A 23,659-nucleotide genomic window follows, 5' to 3' on the forward strand; every position below is an offset into this window, starting at 1 on the left:
CATGTAAAAGCCTCGATATTAAAGACAGTCTCTGAAGACATTTGAATATTACAAAAAACAAGCGCGCAACCCATCATCCACTGCTGGGCGATGTCACTCTCTTTTTATCTCCTGTATAATACGGACGCACCATTACGTAGGCGTCATTATTAGACAGATAAATACTTTCATTTTTTGCATGTGGGACTAGCATGTGTGAAAAACGCAGAGTGGTTAATGAATGGACATTTCTACGTGATTTCTAAACTTTTCAAACCACTCAAGCTCTGTCATTGTTATTGACGTAAGAGTTAACATGTTATATGGACTTAATGTCAAGTTCGTAATTATAGTGTCAATTACTCTAAATTTTCTATGTGCCAAGTTATTTTTACGGAGCCAACCGTGCCCAACGTGTCATTGTGCGGACAGAACAGTCGAGGCCGACGTTAACATACTACTTATATTACTCCATTGTAATATTCTTCAAACTCACTTTCAAACTGGCCCTTAGGTACATTTTGCCGGCCGCGGTGGTCTCGCGGTTCTAGGCGCTCAGTCCGGAACCGCGCGACTGCTACGGTAGCCGGTTCGAATCCTGCCGCGAGCATGGATGTGTGTGGTGTCCTTAGGTTAGTTAGGTTTAAGTAGTTATAATTTCTAGGGGACTGATGACCATAGATGTTAAGTCCCATAGTGCTCAGAGCCATTTGAACCATCTTAGGTACATTTTCAGTGCGACTGACGTCTGGGAATTTCTTAGCATACTTTACTTCTCCAACCGCACATCGTTCGCACAAAGCGACACTTTCTAAACGGGAAAGGGAGCCATGAAAGTATATTTTGCTTCCCCTCCTCAATCTGATGCTTAATAATAATAATAATAATAATAATAATAATAATAATTCCTTACATCAGACACTCTCCAACACCGCGCGGACAAAGCAAGCACTTAAATATTTCCGTGCGACCTATGATTTTTTTATTTTATTACAATGATCGTTTCTCCCACTGCATTTGGTTGTCGACAAAATATTATTGCGTTCGGAGTAGAACGTTGGAGACTGAAATTTCGCGAAAAGTCCTTGTCGCGACTTTGGTTTAATGATTGTCACCCCTAATCGCATATCATATCCGCGACACTCTCTCCTCTATTTCACAATGATACAAAACAAATTGCCCTTCACTGGACTTTTTCGACATCCTCCGTCAATACTTTCTGCTTGCTGCACAGTAATACTCTAGCGGAGGACGGACAACCATGGTGTAGACTGTCTCTTTAGTACTTCTGATGCATTTTGTAAGTGTTCTGATATTAAAACGCAGTTTTTTGGTTTGCCTTACCAGTAACAATATCTCTCCGACCGTTAAAATTTAAGTTATTCGTTACTGTAATTCGTAGGTATTTAATTGAACTGACTGCCTTTAGATTTATCTGATGTGTCGTGTGACCGAAATTTAACAGGTTCCACTTAGTACTCCTGTGGATGACCTCACACTTTTCGTGATTTACGGTCCACTGACAAGTTTCGCTCCGTACAGATATTTTGTCTGAAACATTAGGAATTGGTTTTGATTTTCTGATGACTTTAATAGATGGCAAATGACTGTATCATTCGCAAACGACCTTAGGAGTGTGCTCAGATTGTCTCCTAAATCATTTTTGTAGGTCAGGAGGCAATATATTACTTCTGTTTTACACGATGACATTCCGTCAGTTATCGCGAACCTTTCTGACATGACATCACGAATACTGTCGCACAGATGAAGCGATACTCCATAGGCACGCAATTAGATCAGAAGCTGCTAGTGAGGAACGGTATGAAAAGACATTTGGAAATTTGGAAATATGTAATCAGTTTGAGATATGCTGTCGACAGCATTATTACTTCGTAAGAATAAAGAGCTAACTGTGTTTCACAACAACAACATTTTTTTTCAGTCCGTACTGACCGTGTATCGGACAATCTTCATTACCAAAATGTCCGTTCACACACTTTTTAAGAGTCTTTAGGTGCACCAATAAATAATTCAACATCATTTTAGGCAAATATAGTGTGTCACAGATGTAAGAATCTACACTTAAAGAAACAGTAAATTTGCGAAGTTTCACAGAAACTCTCAGCGAAAAGTTGTCCCTTCAAAGATTGTCGTTCTAATTGTGCTCAAATGAGTGCGCATTAAATAAAATGTTTCCCCAGTGTTTCAGTCGTAAGGCAAACCATTTCGGTAAACGAAAGATTAACGAACTGACGTCACAAATCGGCAACTGCATCCCCCTGACCTTCCATTACGGGCGTCTCCTGCTGTCGACGGGTCCCTTCGCTACGTAACCTCTCAGTTATTGCTACTCATATTTCAGTTATAATTCAATAAGCTCTCTGTTTGTCAAGTTTCGCCAGGTTTTCCTTCCCCTTATCCCTCCCGCTGTCGTCTCTGATACAGGGGGCCACCTCAAGTTGTTATTTCATTAGAACAAGTTCGCGCTCAGCAGGGCTGCCAAGTTACCGCAACAAACTTCAGACAGCTCAGTGTTTGCCGCCACTCTTGCCCGAAAGGTGGATGTAGGTAGCTGATAACTCCGCACCGTTTCTTTCACGTATCTCGTGGAAGAAAAATCTCTTCCTGTTTCAACGGGACTGCGAGTAATAGCTTCTAAATATTATTACTAAAGCGCCTAAACGTAGCAGCACTTTAATTGTCTGTCTAGCGTGTCGCGTGAAACATTTAAAAATGGTGCCTTTTTTACATGTACCAAGACATATGACCACGACATATTGATTATTAATTAACTTTTATTTTTGTATTTTCTGCAAATGCGTAAGTAAATATGCACGTCCTGTAAACCAACACGCCCTCGTTTCAGACTAATGCCTTATCAATGAACTCCCGTACTAGCAGTCTATAAGACTGAAATTTCAAATACATAATAATGTTATATTATGTTCATTCACATCAAGTACCCCACTAAAGTGACATTTTACGTTCAGTAATCAGAGGCAATAAGACAGTAACAGAGAAGGCATCATTCGGCACAATCTGCTTGTTCCACGTCGTTTCAAGAAAATTTAAGAAAACGACTGTGATTTGTGTATTTTTCAGTATGGTTTTCATTACAATTTATCTCCAGAACCAAGTTTACTTAAATTGTGCCCTTGAATACACAATAAAAAGGTGAATTATAGGATCATGCACTCTACGAAAATTACCACCATAACGCTTAACATTATGTTTCACATTGTAACGTCGCGAGTCAATCCGCAATAGTGTTTCCATGCAGTACGGGCTAGTAGCTAGGAGCCGGTGGCGGTGACAGCCGCTTGTATCTCGGCGTGATTCACTTGAACCTGTCGTGGGAAGTGCTACATGTGTCAGTTCCAGTGACAGAATATTCAAGCGCCCAAGAATCTAAATAAACGATACTAAATATTATTCAATTTTGATAAAACTTAATATGTAGCCTCTTGTTATTAAAAAGAAGCTGGTTGCAAAATGTCAGCTTTCTGGCTGGGGTATTTTCAGAATTAGAGAAAATTACCTGAAATACCAAAAACACGACACTAGTAAGATTAAAGTCAGTTCGGATGCATAACAGTTTATCCTTTCCTATCAGTTAGAATCATTACTGAAGTTCACAAAATGTTAGGTCAGTATGTTTGAATTTTACTATTTTTCGTTTTCGTAATAGAGAATTCGGTAAGAATTCGTATTCATTTAATAACTATCTGTTTTATTGTGTGAGTAAATGAGAGTAAATAAGAGAGTGTATGCGGGACATACGTAAAGATTCAATATTATCTCCTGTTAAACATTATGTAACTTGGTCATCTGAAAGTGTGCAACAAGCTGTTGCAACGAAAGCTGTTCAAATGGTTCAAATGGCGCTGAGCACTATGGGACTCAACTGCTGAGGTCATTAGTCCCCTAGAACTCAGAACTAGTTAAACCTAACTAACCTAAGGACATCACAAACATCCATGCCCGAGGCAGGATTCGAACCTGCGACCGTGGCGGTCTTCCGGTTCCAGACTGCAGCGCCTTTAACCGCGCGGCCACTTCGGCCGGCTAACGAAAGCTGTAATTCCCCTTATTTGCTGATGACGTGTTTGGTTTTGTAAGAAGGCAGTCAGAATAGTTATTTGTAGAGTGATGTTTTTCTGAAGTCTTTTCAAGACTATTTTATGTTTGGTTTGGTTCGATGGAACATTTTATTAATATTTGCAGCATGAAATGACGTAAATGCATCTGTGAATGTTGACTGGAGTAAAACAGTTTAGGGGCGAATATTGTCTTGAAAGATTGATCTGACTGGCTGTTCATTTGATCAGCCAATCACAGTGAAGTCTTTCCCGTGTCCTGTCAAGTAGTATACACGCTGTGAGCAACGGCATAGAGGCAGTCGTAGGCTCGCTGTCGGACGAGCAGGTCATGTTGGACGTGTCCGGAAAAGTTATATGTAAAATGAAGAATACAGTGTTATTTCGCGTTTGGTTTATAACGCCGTGAAAGCATGTGCATTTATGGACATATCGTGAAATTTTAAGCTTTGTGAAGTAATTTGTTGGTGAGATAAACGCGTGTGAACTCTTGGCCTTTGTGTAGTGAAATTCCGCGTGGCATGGACAGTATTCAATAACGGAACATTTTTGGCGAGCAATTTCTGATAAAGAAATCCACTGAAAAGGACCGAGTGTGAAACTCACATGTTGTAGCGGAGTATTGACTGTAAAATTACGTATAATTCGGCTTGGACTTTAGCACATTTCAGGCAGTCTTGCGTGTGTACTAAATGGTGTGGACTGTGGAAGGAGGACAGTGATATTAGCTGTTAGTTTAAAAGGCCGGCTGTTTAGTTTTGCTTCTAAAGGCAATAAAGAATTCTTTCCCGTATCTTGACATTTTTTCTAAAAAGATGAAGCAGTCGCCCTCCACCCGAATTTTGTTACAAGAGATTACAGGACTTTTAGTTACAGAAATAATGCGGACTGTGCTAACGTAAGTATTGACGATTTCTTTTTTGCGACGCTGCTTTTAACATCGTCTGAATATTATCTACGTTGCAGAGAAGCGGGTTGGTGACTAGACGCTGTGCTAAGGTAGGTGGAATATTTGTAAGTCATTGACAGTACGCCGAGAGTCAGTTACGCAGTACGCAGTTACGAGCCTTTTAACCCGCCACGCCGCAACATGATTTAAATTTATTACATTTTCTCACATGTCAAGTAGACTTCGGATTTTAGAAAGTTACGTCAGATTATGTAAACAACGTAGTTTAAAAATACACTGACGGAAATGGAAAGTTCTACAACCATAAAGTACAAGTTATTAAACTTTGTGGAGAGGTTCATCATGTAACGGACATTATGTATTTAAAGCTCTCTATTCCCTTCGGAACTCGTGTCCGTTTGCTTAGCAGGGTGGTAACGTGGTAACCCTCCCATGCAGCGGGCCCGGGTTCGATTCCTGGTCGGGCTGGAGATTTTTCTCCGATCGTGGACCGTGTGTTGTGTTGACCTTATCATCATTTCAAACTCATCACCGGCGCGCAAGTCGCCCAATGTGGCGTCGACTGAAGTAACACTTGCACTCGGCAGCCGCACTTCTCCGGATGGGGCCTCCAGGCCAACAATGCCATACGCTCATTTCATTTCCTTTCTGAACTGGTGTCTGTCTTCAACATTAGTATGAGGTATATCTTGCACGTACACGATTACTCTTTTCTTCGTTGAGGCATGGAAGTACAAAACATCCTAAAGCCATCTTGAAAAATTTCTTCCGATTTCTGAAACACATGCTGTGTCAGTTTATGATGATTGCTATCCTGAAGCTCGTACAAGAATATACTTACTCTCATCGCAGCCTTGACATGCTCTAAGGGTCAGAAACTATGGAATTGGCCGTGCCATTCAGGGACCCGAACATTCCTAAAGGCATAAGTGGCGACAGTGTCTGTGTTTATGCAGGAACTGCAATAATTGCAATACGTGCCTTCACGCCTGGAGGAACAGAAACTGTCTCTGAAGAATTGCAGCTGTGGAAATCATGAAATGGACTCACATTTTGTGAACATGTATTAGCGTCAGCTACTCGTGACAAATGAAAATTTGTACCGGACTGGGACTCGAACGCGGACTTCCCACTTGTCATCAGCGGTTGCCTTAACCACTTCGGCTATCCGAGCACACACCCTGAACCGTGAATTTACTTTCAAAACCTTTTCTTAAGAATTTACTTTATTTACTAGCGATTCATCAAGAACATTAACACATTTAATCACACTATGTGAGCATGGAAGTAGTTGCCAGAGAGTAACTGATGAAATCAAAATGAAATTGCTTTTAACAAATGGGAATTTCATTCCTAAGGGCTTTTTTTTTTCTTTTTTTTTTTTAAAGCAGATTTAAAATTATAAGCAGAAAGCACCCTCTAAATATCAAGTTACAATTTATTCAGAAGCAGAAAGAAACAAATTTTTGAGTTTATGAGTTTTCGGGCTGAGGACCGCTCACAACATCCTCTGAAAGACTACACAGGTGCAAATCTGCAACACATCAGATTACCTTAAAGTAAAACTTTTAACATTTCACACAAGCACACCAACTATGCACCCTGTAGGAGGGATGGAAATGGTACAAAACACTCAAATTAAAAGATTAACTTGCCACCCAAAGTGCAACTTGATTTTAACTTCTAAGAAAAGTCTTACGGTGGAAGGGTGGCAACTTTGTATACTAAAATGACTATTTAAATAAAAGTCTATGAAATGCAATCTTGAAACTTCCTGCTGATTAAAACTGTGTGCCCGACCGAGACTCGAACTCGGGACCTTTGCCTTTCGCGGGCAAGTGCTCTACCAAATGAGCTACCAAAGCACGACTCACGCCCCGTACTCACAGCTTTACTTCTGCCAGTACCTCGTCTCCTACCTTCCGAGTTCGAGTCTCGGTCGGGCACACAGTTTTAATCTGCCAGGAAGTTTCATATCAGCGCACACTCCGCTGCAGAGTGAAAAATCTCATTCTGGAAATGCAATCTTGCATAAATTTATACAAGGTTGGCCAAACATGCTCTACAGTACACATATACCGCCTCTCAAGATGATAGGCAAGATACAAATATATTTCAGGAATTAGGCCGTTACACCCAATGCGGGTCGAAACCTCCGATGTCACATAACCACAGACCAAATGCTCACGCAATCGTGATACTAAGCATAGGAAAACAAATGTTATTTCTTGTATCGTCATTTAAGCCCTGCCAGGCCTGATTAAATCATTAACAGCGACAGTGTCTGTCTTTATGCAATAACTGCATTTAATACAACAAGAATTTTCACTTGTCAGAAGTAGCTGACGCTAATACATATTCACAAAACGTGAATCCAATTCATGATTGTCAAGGCATCTATGGGATCTTACATGATGCTGCTGTTGCTGTAGCACGTCATTTGGTACCACAGTCATGAAGGGTATAGCAACAGTGTTTATCATTCTTACGACATACTGGCGAGCATTCACTGCCCTTCAAAAATTACCAAATCAGTCACATCCAGTAACCCCTCGCACTTTGATTCCAGGAGTTGGAGGAGTAAGGGTCTCTAGAATCGCTGCTCCCTAAAAATCTTCGCTGATATTCTACGTGGCGTCGATGCGAACCGCAGGAGAGCTTCTGTAAAGTTTGGAAGGTAGGAGGCGAGGTACTGGCAGAAGTAAAGCTGTGAGGACGGGGCGTGAGTCGTACTTGGGTAGCTCAGTTGGTAGAACAATTGCCCGCGAAAGGCAAAGGTCCCGAGTTCGAGTCTCGATCCGGCACATAGTTTTAATCTGCCAGGAAGTTTCATATCAGTGCACACTCCGCTGCAGAGTGAAAATCTCATTCTGGATACGACTTACAGTTTACGAGAACCCTGAAACCAGCTCCTCGTTCAACTTCCAATTGAACGTCTTACTGGCATGAGTCACCTTGTGAAGGCTGCTTGGAATAGTAGTTAAAATGTGGGTGGTTTTATTAGATACGTATCGACCACACATTTATTGAAAATATAATCCAAAACTACTCTTGTGTACCGTCCCCGAACCGCAACTCTTGTACATACGGTGAGACACAAAACTTAGAGACTCTCACTGTATATTGGGGATACTCTGTACAGTGAGGAAAGAAGAAAACTTTAAATACGCCGATCGACTTCACTCGAAGTACCTACGGGGGAAAAATGTGAGAAGACAATATAAGAGTGTACCAAATGAATTTACGGATTTTAACGCTTTGTAGCGGTTATTCTATTGAACTTACGATTATAAATAACGCATCAAATGAAAGAGCAAACTGAAAAAGTTTTGTTTAAGCAAAGGGAAGAATATGGAACGAGCAAGAGTGACTGAAGAATGGGTTGAAGCAGTGAGAGTCTTGCACGCTAAGCCCCAAGAAATAAGTTCGGAAAGCGAGTCGTGAATTAGTACTTTCAGTGACATGTGTATAGAGACTTTGAAGAATACACTTACAACTACGCCCTTATTGTTTCCAGTTGTTACAACCTGTAAAGCATACACACTAGAGTTTCCATGCCAACTTTGCAAACGAAATGTTGCTGCATGACGATGAAGATTGACTGGATCGTGTCGTCTTCAGTGACGAATCGACATTTCATCAAAGTGGAAATGTGAACACACGCAACGACGTCGTACCCGACCCCCGTATGCAGCAAGGGGCCGGATGACAGAGCTTGTTTTGCATGACCTCCATGTTCACACACGATCCGACACCACGCAATTTCTGCCTTTGGGGGTTCATAAAGGATCACGTGTATGAGCCTCCGCAAGGAATTGGGCAACCCGACTTTAGAAACAGTATTCTTGCAACAATTACTCCAGACACACTGATCAAGATTTTTGAACAAGCCCGTCGATTCGATGTGCGGCGAATGGTGCTCACATTGAACTCTTGTCATAAAAACTGTTTTAGTTGCTCTTTCATTTGACGTACCATTTATAATTGCGAGTTGAATGTAATAAACACTACAGAGTCTTGAAACCCGTATGCTCATTTTGAATCATCCTGGATATTGAATCAACGATAGGTCATGCAGTAGATATACAGTAACAGATTGTAACAACATGTAAATGCTTAACAAAACAGAAACAAAACGGTCTCAGAGAAGGAAAGGTAGCTCTGCTCGTTCGACAACGTTCTGTAATAAAACCATGCTGTTCCTGAAACCAGAAGTTACGAAGTAGCTTCTAGTTTACCCATACTGGCGGTGTCTTCTTCCTCTAACGCATCAACTTCCTCTCATCTCTCTGTTACTTCTAACATCCGTTTCTCTCTCTCTCTCTCTCTCTCTATCTATCTATCTATCTCTCTACTTCTACCTCTCCCCTAAATCCACGTATCGCAGTACCGTAGCACACCGCAGAGGAGCCAAAACGAAGTGCAGTATCGTGCGATAATACGCTTTCATCAGCGCCTGGAGCATTACAACTGTGTCAGACCAATCCTGGCTAAACAGTTAAAGAAACCACATACAAAGATTTCCTGTCGCAAGGTATCTTATGATTATACGTATACGAGAATAAATACGCAACATACACGATAATTGTTTAACATAAGTATGATTCAATAAAAAGTGGGCTCGTCCGGGATTTGAACCCGGGACCTCTCGCACCCTAAGCGAGAATCATACTTTTTTTTTTTTTTTTTTTTTTTTTTTTTTTTTTTTTTTTGTATTTTATAAATTAATTATCACAGTGGACCGGTGGGGGCTCGGGGGGCAAAGCGGGCAGGGGTCGAAACCTGAGGCCTGGCCACAGTGTCCCCCGCACCACCACCGAGCCTGTGGTGCTTAGGGAAGTGGGAGAAACTGGAATCAACAGTAGTGGAAGGCGTTGTTATTTATTTATTTGCATGTGTTTTTGTAATATTCACTAGTAGCATGAAATTATGGGAAACTCATATGCGAAAGATAAAAGAAATATAAATGCTAGGTAAAGAAAAAGAGAGGAAAAAGGAAAAGCAAAAAGAAATAAAATCCGCGCAATCTGCGACGCGCTCTCCCATCCGCGGAGGTCAGAAGTAGAATAGATCGTAGGCGGTTGAAACTCAGACACCGCCGGGGGAGGAGGGGTGGGTGCCCTCTGTGCCAGGCACCCCCCAACTCAGTGGAGGTCTAACAAGGACCGCTCGAAGATAGTTAGCAAATAATGTTCGGTAACGTGGCGTGTTTTCGAGAGCTGCATGGGCTGTTCGTAAATAGGTCCAGAAGTCGAGGCGGGATTTAGGTCCCTCATTAAAGAGATAAGCGACCGCCCATCCTTTGACCCACGTAATAGCATGACATTTGGCGGCGGGAAAATGTCGGTCCTCCGGGTATAGAAACATTCGAGGCTCGACTGTGTCTGGTGGCACCCGGAGATAGCAGGCAATGATTTGCTGCACGAAGCGCCATACATCTTGCAATGAGGCGCATGTCAGACGGTGTTCATCAGTGTCCAGTTGCTGGCAAAGGAGACAAAGAGGGGATTCTGACAAGCCAATGTTGTGCAGGCGCTGCTTCGTGGCAAATTTCCTGTTGACTATGTGATACCACAGCGCCCGGACGTTCGTAGGGAGGAAGGGCTGGTGGACGGTAGTCCACACTATGGGCCACTGTATGGAGGGGTGTTTGGTCTCCATCACATTCCGGGGAACACAGCGCAGCAACAGGCTGTAAAAATCCTTAGTCCTAGGTGGGCGTGTATCTGGGAGACTGGTATGTATATAACTGTAGTCGACGAAAAAGGTCGAAAGATGGGACAAATGAGGCACGATATGGCCGACAGACACTGGTGGTGAGGTGGAAGCTGGTAGGAGGACCTCAAGCAAGCTGCGTGTTAGAGATGTACCCTGGCCCATCCACTGTTTTCTCATGGTACTCATGTACAAGGCTGCAGATCGCATACGGACATTGACGAGCCCGACGCCACCATACCGTGTGGGCAGGGTAAGTGTCTCATAACGGACTTTAAACATTGAACCAGCCGTGAGGTAATAGCCAAAAGCCGCCTGAAGGTTGTGCCCAATTGCAGTTGGCAGAGGGAGAACTTGCGCGATGTGAACCAATTTTGATGCCACATAAAGATTAATAAACGCAACCCTTTGAAGTGTGTCCTGGCGGCGCAAGAGGTTCTGACGGACGTCGTTGCGGATGACGTGTAACAGGCGACGGAAATTCGTTGCCGCCGTGCGTGTGACCGTGGGGGTGAAGGTAATGCCCAGGTACCGGAAAGTCCGCACAAGCGGCAGTGGTGCCACTTCACCCTCCTGGAGGCCTCGTCCAATGTGCATTGCAGAAGATTTGGCGACATTCATGGCACTGCCAGCGGCAGCCCCATAACGGGTAATCAAGTCGAGGACATCCCGAATCTCAGAGCCGGAGCGAATGAGGAGGAGGAGGTCATCAGCATATGCCCGACAGCGAAAAGTGTGTTGGCGTAGGGTGAGGCCAGAAAGCTTGGTCGTCAAGCCCCCAATAAGGGGCTCAAGGGCAATAGCATACAGGAGGGTAGAGAGGGGGCACCCCTGCCGTATCGAACGGCAGATAGGTACCGGCCCTGCTATACGTCCATTGACTTGGACACGTGAACTGGCGCTGTCGTAAAGACGCCGGATGACGTCGAGAAACGGAGGGGGGATGCCCATTCGGGCTGCCACCGAAAACAGGAAACGATGACGCACTTTATCGAAGGCGCTGTCGAAGTCTATAGCGACGACCGCTGCCCGGAGCCTGCAGGCCGCCGCTATCGCAATTAAGTCGCGGCATTCCCCTGTGGCAGTCTGTATGTTAATCTGTCCGCCAGGCGTCGTTTGTTCTGGCGAGAGGATATGAGGGAGTGTAGTTCGGAGCCGCATTGCCAGTAAGCGCGCGAAAATCTTGTAATCGGCATTGAGGAGGGTGAGCGGTCTGTAACTCGTGACCATCGAACCACGGGCTGGTTTGTGGACTGGTATAATGATGCCCTCAGCAAAGGCGGGTGGGATTGCTTGGTCAGATGTTATCAGTTCTTGATACATAGTCGTCCACCGTGGGGCCATGAGGTCCCGAAAGGTACGGTAAAACTCAATCGGTAAGCCGTCAATGCCGGGCGATCTGTTGACTGCACCTTTGGCGATTGCGTTGTTGACTTCGTCTAGCGTGACCGCCACTGTCAAAGCATCCGCCTCCGTGTGGGGGAGGGTGCGGGTGACGTAATTCAAAATGGAGTCGTCTGCTGCAGTTTCAGCGTCGTCATCACTATAAGTACGACGGCAGTGCTCGACGAATGCGCGGACGATGTCATTCTGAGTGGTCACCTGCGTTCCATGAGGCGTTGTCAAAGTGCTGATGATCTGCCGACGACGCCTTCGGTTGTCGGACACTATATCATGCATGGATGGAATTTCTAAATCCGCGTGATCGTGGCGCCGCGTCCGTATCACGACCCCTTGCAATTTCCGGCGTGCCAGCGCAATTATCTTCGCCTTAGTTCTTTGCCGTTCCAACTGGTTGTCCGGGGTTGGCGGTTGAGCATCCAGATCTCGGAGAATCGCGTAATAGAAGTCAACAGTGGTGCGATGCCAGTCGGCCATGTCCTTCCCGTATCTCATCAGTGTCCTCCGGATCGCCGGCTTGGCGCAGTCCAACCACCATGTCAATGTCGAGCGGTAGCGGGGAAGGCGTCGTTCGCAGGCTGTCCACGTGTCAGTGACTTGTTGGCGACACGCTTGGTCATGCAAGTGTGAGGTATTGAGTTTCCATGGCGCACGGCTGCGCCATACTGATTGCGGCGGAAGGAGGACCGTACAGATGTAAGCGCAATGGTCGGAAAAGGCCAGCGGCCAGCGTTCGGCGCCCCGTATCGCAGATCTAAGAGTTTGTGAGACATATATCCTGTCTAGTCGGCTTGCGGAATGACTTGTAAGAAAGGTATGGCCAGTAAGGTCGCCGTGTTGTACTTCCCAGGTATCGTGAAGCAGGAGGTCTCGCACCACTATACGTAGCTCCTGGCATGTAGTATAGTGGGGAATCTGATCTTTAGGATGCAGAACGCTGTTAAAGTCACCTCCTAGTAGGCAATGGTCATAACGCCCCAAAAACAGGGGAGCGATTTCCTCGGAATAAAACTGGGCTCTTTCATGCCGTCGTTCGGTGCCTGAGGGAGCGTAGACATTAACGATGCGTGTCCCCATGGCAGTGAGTGCCATGCCCCGAGCTGATGGAAGGAAGGCGACATCGGTCACAGAAATCCCGTGGCGGACGTAGATGGCCACCCCGCGGCCGATAGGATCACTCGCGGAGGCGTGGGCGGTATAGCCATTAATATCCGGGAGACTAGCCAAGTGAACTTCCTGCAGAAGGGCGAAATCAATATCCGAAGCCCAGAACATCTCCTGCATAAGGCGGATTTTCACCCTGGAACGGATGTTGTTGGTGTTGATGGTTGCTATCCGGTAGGCCTGGTGTCGGATTGCTGGAGGCTGGTCCACTCCGCCGTCCGCGCAAGGGTGTGGGCGTCGCAGCGGAACGTTATCCCGCTGGGCCACAGGGGAGTCTGGGGAGAGTATGATTAGTGGTGCGGCCGTGACGGCGCAGGGTCCCGTAACGGCTCCTGCTCCGAGACCTCCTCCTCGTGCCACGCCGTGGAAGCGGAAACTGGTGTATCGTCCATTGTGTCTTCAGAAGATGTAATTGTGCGTGGTGTCGTGTCGCCTGTGAGACGTTCATGATTTAGTTCAGCGTCAGCACGGGGCGCAGGCACACCGATAGATGTCTCCGCGCTCATGACGTTTTCGTCAGCAGTAGCGGGTTCTGAGGCTTCGTGCTGGTCGACGGGTACGTCCTCCTCGACTTGTAACGTCTCCTCTTGGCCGGAAACGGTGCGACGTCTTCGCTTGCGACGTTTCGGGGAACGTTGTTTCCTTGTGCGACCCTCCGTGTCCGACGACGGAAGGGAGTCACGTCGTTCTGGCAGAAAGGCCGCTGTAGGAACGATGAGCGAGTCGATCTCCATCGTGTTTCCGAGATCAGGGTCAGCGTCTGGTTGCGTCGGCATCTTCGGAGCGGCGTCAATGGCCGGCCGAGGCGGCGGGTCGTCCGAGGCGCTCTCCGTCAGTGTCTGGTCGGGCTCGTTGGTGGCGTCGTTTGTGGTGACCGGGCGACGTTGCAAAGTGGTAGGAGAAACCAGAGCAGCGGCATAGGTCACCGGTAGCACTGTAGGTTGCGACGTGGGTGGTTTTTCGGCAGCTGGAAGTTGCGTAATACGCCGTTGTAGGCATTCGGATCTAAGGTGGCCTTCTTTGCCGCACCCGGAACAGGTCCGAGGCTGGCCATCGTATATAATTATGGCACGGCATCCACCGATCTGTAAGTAGGACGGGACGTGGCTTCGGAGATCTATGGTGACCTGTCGGACCCCGTTTAGGACAGGATACGTCCGAAACTGTGTCCACTTCTCCGCAGTGTGGCCGTGGACTGTGCCGTATGGGCGTAGTGCCGCGACGACTTCCTCAGCTGGAAGTTCGAATGGCAATTCGAAAATGCGTATCGTTCGCATACCTAAGCCTGCGTGGTCGACGGTTACCTCTCCCACATTGCCATCAGCGTGACAGAAGCGGAGCCCCAGTTTGGTCTCACGTAGTATGCGTTCGCACGCCGCGTCGTTAATGATTTTCACATAGACCGTGCTGCTCACGATGGACAAATGTATGCCTATAATATCGGTCGCCGGGATCTTCACTTCCTCTCGCAGAAAACGCTCCACCTCAAGTGCTTTGGGTCGGGCATAATCGTTGCAGTAAGTAAATCGGAGTGTTGATTTACGGTAACGGTTCGCCATGGATCGTACAAGGTAAGCCGGCACTTAAGCAACGGCCGTCAGAAAGTAAACAAGGCGAGCTCGCGAGCCGCACAAAGTCAACACGTACGCGTCCGCTCTGTTGCCCTGCCGAAGGCAGACTGGGCCAAAACGAAGTGCAGTATCGTGCGATAATACGCTTTCATCAGCGCCTGGAGCATTACAACTGTGTCAGACCAATCCTGGCTAAACAGTTAAAGAAACCACATACAAAGATTTCCTGTCGCAAGGTATCTTATGATTATACGTATACGAGAAGAAATACGCAACATACATGATAATTGTTTAACATAAGTATGATTCAATAAAATGTGGGCTCGTCCGGGATTTGAACCCGGGACCTCTCGCACCCTAAGCGAGAATCATACCCCTAGACCAACGAGCCACGATGTGGGTGGGCTTCTGCTGAGTGTTTTCTCAGCGGAACCGGTTCTGTCCGGTTGGCCGACCGCACGTGTTACTGGCGATAAAAGCCAAGCACGCTACACGGAGAGACACGCTGCGCCTTATCCGAAACACCGGGCCTCCTTGTTGATCGACGTTGCAAGGACATCAGCGAGATTTCGACACAGAGCGGCTAGTGTAGCACAGCCCATGCCAACCAGCATGAGCTCCGAAAACGTTAATTGTGCGGTTCCCAACTCGCTGAACATCCTGAAGGCCATGGATTAAAGCGTATGAAACATTCCCTGACTTCTTAACAGCACTTGATTCTTTATCACACCAACATTTATTGACATAACTATGGTCGTATAGCGTAACAAACAAAATTTGTGACTCGACTGACAACATATTGCTAAGAAGGACGCAGCCCGTTACCCTCGATAAACAGTCAACGACAGATGTAGAAATATATTTAGGCGTGCTCAAAGGAAGTATGTTAGTATCCTTGTTGTTCATGTAGATTTCAAAGTGGTACAAGGATTGGCAGAAAATTATGCCTTGGATTACAGCGTAATGCACATAAAACAAATATCAGCAATAACGCAAATACCGGCAGTGAAAGCCTACATTCTATGATTAGGGTTTTGCAACTTGCTTTAAATGTACAGAAACGTAAAAGTGTGCCCTTTACAAAGTACAGAAAGGTAGTATCCTACGACTACAGTATCACTCATAGCTGGAACCAGTCAACTCCTACAAATATGTAATAATTGATATGGATAATGAAACGATCACATAGGCTCAGATGTAGGTAAAGTAAGCTGTTGGCTTCAGGTCACTGGCAGGATACTGGGAATTTGTAGTCTCTAAACGAGACTGTTTATGAAACAGCTGTGTGCCCCACCTTAGAATGTTGCCCTAGTGTGATAGACTCGCACCAGATACAGCTAGGAAAAACAAGGGATACTGAATGAATACAAAGAATGCCGGTCCGAGTGCCCAGAGGTTTGATTCACGAGGGAGCGACACAGAAATGCTGCTAAAAAGCTAAGTACTCTCTGCCATACAATTAACAGTGGTCTGCAGATTACGCTTTTGTATGTAGATATAGACATCGTGTTGCATCTTTTTCGGTGTTGATAAATGCAGTTAATTAACTCCATTACTGACAGACAGATACCTACCTTTATCTTTACGAGACGCTTCATCGGTAACCGATAACGGCGAATGAAATTGCAGTTTGAAGCCAATGCGTCTCTGTAGGCCACGCAGCAATGGGCCGTGGAGCGATAAGTTATTTGCGAATTTTTGGTAAATCGTACAGCCTTGGTGGTGCAGCAGAGAGGGGAAGGGATATGTCGGGAAATGCGCCGCCATTCTAGCGAAGATACACATCCTAAAAGCGGAAAGGACTGCCATTCGAGTACTACAGAATGATCCTGCAATAGGTGTTTTGCCTGTGGACGAAGGAAGTTCCGCTGTCGGAGTAAAATCACAAAATGTACAACTTACTCGAGGATACAGCATAGAGGTAGTTAAAAGGAAACCCGGACAACAGCGTAAAATGGAAGACGATCGAGCTTCAACGCTAGTCCCTGCAGAAGGAAATCATAGAGAAGCTTCGACCACAGTATATTTTAACGGCAATATGCATACCTACGTACCAGTTGGTCAAACATCTAGCGACAGTATTAACGCCTCGTGGGCACATGTGAGCACCACATCAGAAACTCTATACATTTGAGGCACTGAGAACCATAAAGGTTCAAAGCACAGAAAGTTTCGAGAAAAATAAATGTTTTTGAAAATCAAACTTGCAGACAAACCATCGTCCCCATACGCCTGAACCTATTCCTTTTTTTTTTTTTTTTTTTTTTTTTTTTTTTTTTTTTTTTTTGTTAAGTGTCTGTGTCCCATAATTACTATGAAAAAATAATATTCTCACTTTATGTTATGAAATATTAATAAATATTTAAACTGTATTTATTAACAATGTTAATTCACAAAATTTACGTATAAAGACTGTTGAAAATAGTGTCTTTTGACAGTTGTAAAGTTTGTAATTAACTTGAAGCAGAACATAAAGAACAGATACTAGATGCCACACACACACACACACACACACACACACACACACACAGTTATGACCTATTGAAACACTTCATGGTCCTCGTTATCACCATTTTCATTAAGAATATTCTGTGGCTGCTGGCGATTCAGATAAAACTGCCGTTACACCTCCGATTATAAAATACTTGGGCTACGTACCTGATGTAGACACTAAATTATGTTGTCAAACCTAGATTACAATTGAGCAGGGCAACAAAATTATGCTTTGTGCTTTGGGCCCATATGAAAATGAATATTCATGAAATTGATGACACAGCGTTTCATTAATGTTCATATGTATAGTGTGGGGCTACAGATATAGAGCAAGTTGGTTCATCATCAGACCAACAAATGTCAGGAGTATGCATACATACTACAATCTAAAAACGATAATGGTGTACTTTATGCCCTTATGGTTCTCAGCACTTCATTTCATTCAACTGGAGCTTCAATGTTGTTTTCCTTTTCACGAAAGTGCCCCATGCTGATTCTTCTAGCTGATAAGGGAAAAATTCAACCCAACAGTGACTAACCTCTTCGAATTCGTCCTCACATCTGCGTTCTTTCTCGGCAATACCGACTGTTACGAGCAAACGGTTTTCTTCGGCATGAGATTCCCACTGTCACTGGTTGTGGCACACTCAGTCATGTAGGATTTCGAAGAGAAAGCTCTGAGAAAGTTATACGGAGGCTCATATGCTATTTTCAGATATGGTGATGACACAGTTGAGCTGTGCCTACAAGGGACTGAAAGACTTCAAGTGTTTCTCTAATCTCTGAACTCTCTGTATCCCAGAATCAGATTCTCTATGGAGATCGAAGGAATTGGGGAAATCCCTTTTTGGATATAGTAGGGTGACATTTCTAGTTTGGAGCCATAAGATTATATCCGAAGCTTCACTTCATAGTTGGGTTGAAAGTGTAACAGCTGAGGTACGACTTCAGAAGTGAAATGAGAGACAGACAACGTATATCGTACATGGAACACCATATCTGTGAGAATCTTCAAATGGTTTAAATGACTCTTAGCACTATGGGACTTAACATCTGAGGTCATTAGTCGCCTAGACTTAGAACTACTTAAACCTAACTAACCTAAGGACATCACACACATCCATGCCCGAGGCAGGATTCGAACCTGCGGCCGTAGCAGGAGCGCGGTTCCAGACTGAAGCGCCTAGAACCGCTCGGCCAAAACGGCCGGCATGCCAAATCTCTTAATCTCATTTATTAACCTTCTATAAAGCATTATTCAAATTTAATTATCAATCGTGCCAACTGACCTATCAGTAATAAGCTATCATCCACTCATTTCAGATATTTGTATAACGGTTTTCATTAACTTTAGAATAACAATATTCTCAGGGAGCCCTTCCTGCATTTTCGGCTCCCGCCAAAAGTTCGCGTCAACTAAAGTGATCCGGGCTGACCTCTTTAGTATGTCAGGAGGGGCCATAAGGTACATTTCGCGTTGTATGCCACACGATTAATACTCAGTTGCGCGAGGTATAGAGTGATATTAAATAATAGCGACTTTGCGTGTACAGCAGAGAATACCAGAGTAGATAGTACCTTACTTTTGTGGCTGTAATTTCTCCAAGTTACTTAATGTACAAGACTTATTAATGTTTCTAGTGTGGAGTAGGATACGTGTGATTTTGTAGTTAGGCGTTTTGAAAATACATTGTCTATAATTCGATACTTTGTATGCAACGTGATTCGTGTGACAAATAGAAAAGCATCTGATATCCTGAACTGAAATTTGATAGATTATTTCATAGAGTTCAGAGCCTTAGGTATCTCATTAATTTCTTACAGTCTCATCTCAAGGAAAACCTATTCACGACCTGAGGGCTAAACCCGCACTGGGACAAGGACATCTTTACAAGACATCGGGTTGGTGAAATCATTACAGCCGGCCGCTGTGGCCCAGCGGTTCTAGACCGGAATCGCGCCGCTGCTACGGTCGCAGGTTCGAATCCTGTCTCGGGCATCGATGTGTGTGATGTGGATAGGTTAGTTACGTTTAAGTAGTTCTAAGTCTATGGGACTGATGACCTCAGATGTTAAGTCCCAGGGAGCTAGGGAGCTCAATCACCTTAAGGACTTATTCAGGAGGAACGTATACGACGAGAGGCAAACCCGATGTGCTTTCAGGCAGAAGGTACAGGCCCAGAAAATAGAACACTACGAGGATGATAAGATAATAACGTATGTGTCATACGACAGTAAAATACTGAACAAAACCAGCAGAATCTTCGTTAGATGTGACATTAAATGCATTGTTTGTTCACCTCCGAAACTACCGGCCGGTGTGGCCGTGCGGTTCTAGGCGCTTCAGTCTGGAACCGCGTTACCGCTACGGTCGCAGGGTCGAATCCTGCCTCGGGCATGGATGTGTGTGATGTCCTTAGGTTAGTTAAGTTTAAGTAGTTCTAAGTTCTAGGAGACTGATGACCTCAGATGTTAAGTCCCATAATGCTCAGAGCCATTTGAACCATTTGAACCTCCGAAACCAGTTGCACTATTAGGCACAGTGAACGATGCCTTCGACCTCCGTAAACGAGATGTTTACCGTATTCCGTGGAAATGCCGTAAGGCATACGTCGGGCATATTGTTTGGACAGTCGAAGAAAGGTGCCAGGAGCTCAGGCGGCACACCAAACTGAAGCGTCCAATGAATTCCGCCACCGCAGAGCAACGCATAACACCAGGGGAGCAGTGAAGTATGATCAAAAGACCTCGTAGCTTCGACATTGTGTTCTAAAGGATACTGTTAAAGTACGAGTAGCCGACGGCCTGATCAGTAGACAGTAGCTCCACTGTAAGTTGCTTCACTGTCCGTGAAGCGTGAGAGTCAGCACGTAGCCACCTGAAATCACATCGTGGGTCGAGAGACACTTCCGCGCCCGAAGCAGCGGCAGAAGCACTGGGGGACTGGAATTCGCGCCCGGCTTCCGGCGAAAGCCGAAAGCGTCGCCCCTCCCCCCCCCCCCCCCCCGACCCAAGGCGCCGTGCGGCCGCGTGGTGAGGGAAGGAGTGGGACGCGTTAAAGGAGGCACGATCTAGCACAAACACTCAGACTTCAAATGTCACTTGAAGATGATGCAAAGTACACTGTCGAAATATCGTTTTACACAGACGACACCAACCGGCTCGTCACCCGAGAGTAACACAAACAGCTGGTTCGCCGAGAAGACTCAAGATCACACGTGACTATTGTTGACAGAAAACTACTCCTGGTGTTATACCATAAGTACATCCAAACAAACCTCCCACTCTGCTTGAACCGTCACAGCTGATATACTGTGTGGTACTCTTTTGTGTTGCTGTTCGCCTTTTTATTGTTGAGAACTTTAGAGATACTTTGTCTGCCCTTAATTAATAGACTGAAATTTTAGGCAATATTTATTACTTTAGAAATAAGCAGTCTTATTAAAAAGTAAGAACTAGTAAATAACACCAGCAATCTTTTTCGCTTAATAAAACAGTGCTCGTGTTCGTCTAGCTCTTGAGCTCGTAAACAGAGCATTAGCTTAAGCTTGGATCCTAATCATACTGTATTAAAGATGTAACAGGCTTCCGTTTTGTAACAGATGAAAATGTGGTTTATTCTTAAGACATAATTACAATAATGAATTCACTTACTTTTAGTATAGTTTACAGCAGGAGGAATTCCGGTAATGCCATTACACATGCTTTGCCGTAAGAACGCATTAATATTACTTTCATCTCTGTACCTTGAACAGAGTGCGAGTTAGTGAGAGCTGAATAAAACGCTAGTCGGCCGAAGTGGCTAGTTCTAAGTTCTAGGGGACTAATGACCTCAGACGTTGAGTCCCATAGTGCTCAGAGCCATTTGAACCACTAAAACGCTAGATTAAGAGCGTGTTCTTACTTGTTCGTTGGCCCGCATCTCGTGGTCGTGCGGTAGCGTTCTCGCTTCCCACGCCCGGGTTCACGGGTTCGATTCCCGGCGGGGTCAGGGATTTTCTCTGCCTCGTGGTGGCTGGGTGTTGTGTGATGTCCTTAGGTTAGTTAGGTTTAAGTAGTTCTAAGTTCTAGGGGACTGATGACCATAGATGTTAAGTCCCATAGTGCTCAGAGCCATTTGAACCATTTACTTGTTCGTGATGACTGTGCTTGGCACTTCCACGTGTTGCAGTCCAAGTGTGAGTCCTGTTCTGATTTTGGAAACGTCACAAATCTGGATGCTAAGATATGATCATTTCAAAGCTGTCATTGTCAAAATATGTTGAGCACGGCAGGATCCTGTACAATCAATTTTGTGAAACACATATTTGATTCAATCAGTAGTTGCTTATTCCTTTCTCCAAGACAATGTACCGAGGAACAGAAAATAACATCTGCCAAACTGGGATACTTAGTTGCTTCCAATTTTATTTTCGGATAGAAAGTTGGAACATCCGATTTTTGTTTAAAAAAGGAAAAATCAAAATTTAAATGTCACAGTCATGGTGAAGTGTATTTTCTGGACTTTTCTAAGGCATTCAGTTGTGTAACTCACGGTAATGTCAGCGAGAAAATCAAATAGGATAGTGTTAGGAACCTGGTTACTAACTGATTCCATTCTAGCTAGAACAGGCATGGCCAAACAGCGTTTCGCGAGCGCAGGGGCTCCCCGCCGCGACCCTGTCTAGGGCTCCGAGCGCAGTGGCCGCTGCAGCTGAGGGTTGAAGAGGAACAGGCAAATGGAGGCTGCAGCCGGACTCATTCAAAGCAGTTTGCTGGCAATACTACACGTATTATATTAGATTTACGTTCTGCGTTAGGAACAGAATGGAGTCTATACACTTGGCCAAAAAAAAAGTAAAAAATAGCAGCCACATAATTCAAGGCAGAACGGGAATTTCCTTGCATCCTGTATCATTTAAATGGCATGAAAACTGCTAAATATGCCATCACACCATTACAATCTGGAAAACTTACTGTAAAATCATTACAACACCAGCCATAAAAACGGTATACGCGCTTGTTTTCTGACGATCAACAGAGAAAGGTGGCCATTAGGGAAATATCTCAGTGAACAGCAAGTAGAATGGTGACAAATATTTTGTGGTCGACATCATCAATTATATGAATTCATCAAGGGCCTTAGGCCAACGGGAGAACTATTTGGTAACAGATATGGCGTATAAGTGTGACGCTATCGAACAAAAAGTAATCCTATAGAAAACCCAGCTTCAAGTTCATGACATGGGACGTTTCCTGGAATTCGAATCAAACATTTGTGGGCCAGACATGACTATCTCTCAGTAACTGAAACATTTCGTCGTGATTTGTTAAAGAGATTCCAACACACTGCACGACTGGAACTGTGTTTCAATTTATTTGTCAGACTGTTCTCACTTTTGGCTGCTGAAGTACCTCATTACTTCCATCTTGAGCTGACAGACACACAATTGAGCATCCAACTCAATGACCTGTTTGTCCAATCCAAGAATTTGCAAGATTTTCATAAAATGTGACCCTAAGAGCAAAATCCTCGACTGCACAGAAAAACTGCTAAACTTATTTCAATGTTTGTTTCGACACATGTGTACGAAGGTATTTTTTTCTGTTACGAAACTGACAAAGCGCAGCTAACGTTAGGGTTTAACATATTTTAAGATTGTAATTTGCATAACTCCATTTCTTTGTAACATGAAGCATAGTTCCAGATATATTTCATATTTCTAAAATTGAAATGTATATATATATGAGCATCGTAATTTAATGTTAAATGCCTGTATGTGTAGGGTTTTGCAGTTACAATCACCATATTAACATTATCTACTGTTCTTATTTAATCAAGTAATAAAAGTTATTGTTTTAGCAGAAAAAACGAAAGTTGAAAATAAACACACATGATAAACCCCTGCTTATAAAAGAGTGCTGCAATATTCGCCTTTTAAAAGTAGTTGCGTTGCATCGCATTGCAAACACATCTTCGTAAGTTCCGCGCGCGTGGATCCTTCCCCGTAGGGGAGTCTCACTCACGCAGCTGCTGGGAATTGCGCAGTGGTGGGGGAAGCCAGAGTGTTGAGCAAACAGCCTCATCTGCGCTCTAGCAGCGCGAGTGTTCTGTGGGAGCGCAAATCCTGGCCAGGCCTGAATTAGAAGAATGTAGAGCGTTGGATTGCGAAACTCGGTCAGTGTACGTAGTGAATTAACGTCTCCAGAGTGGGAGTTAAGCAGTATGTGTGAAGTACAGAGATCAATACTGGATCGATGTTATTCTTGGCATACAACTGTATAAAAATTTGCAACCATATTTACAAGGAGGTAAAATAATCAAAAAATGGTTCAAATGGCTCTAAGCA

General features: G+C 44.6%; 1 non-coding gene across 1 annotated transcript; it reads right to left on the bottom strand.

Moving 5' to 3' along the window:
* Positions 1 to 15,156: 15,156 nt before the first annotated feature.
* On the bottom strand, positions 15,157 to 15,228 carry Trnap-agg (transfer RNA proline (anticodon AGG)). Its single transcript has one exon. It is a non-coding gene; the product is annotated as a tRNA-Pro (tRNA).
* Between the last annotated feature and the right edge of the window lie 8,431 nt (positions 15,229 to 23,659).

This window comes from Schistocerca serialis, chromosome 2, assembly GCF_023864345.2.
Source record: "Schistocerca serialis cubense isolate TAMUIC-IGC-003099 chromosome 2, iqSchSeri2.2, whole genome shotgun sequence".
Classification (NCBI taxonomy): Eukaryota; Metazoa; Arthropoda; class Insecta; order Orthoptera; family Acrididae; genus Schistocerca; species Schistocerca serialis.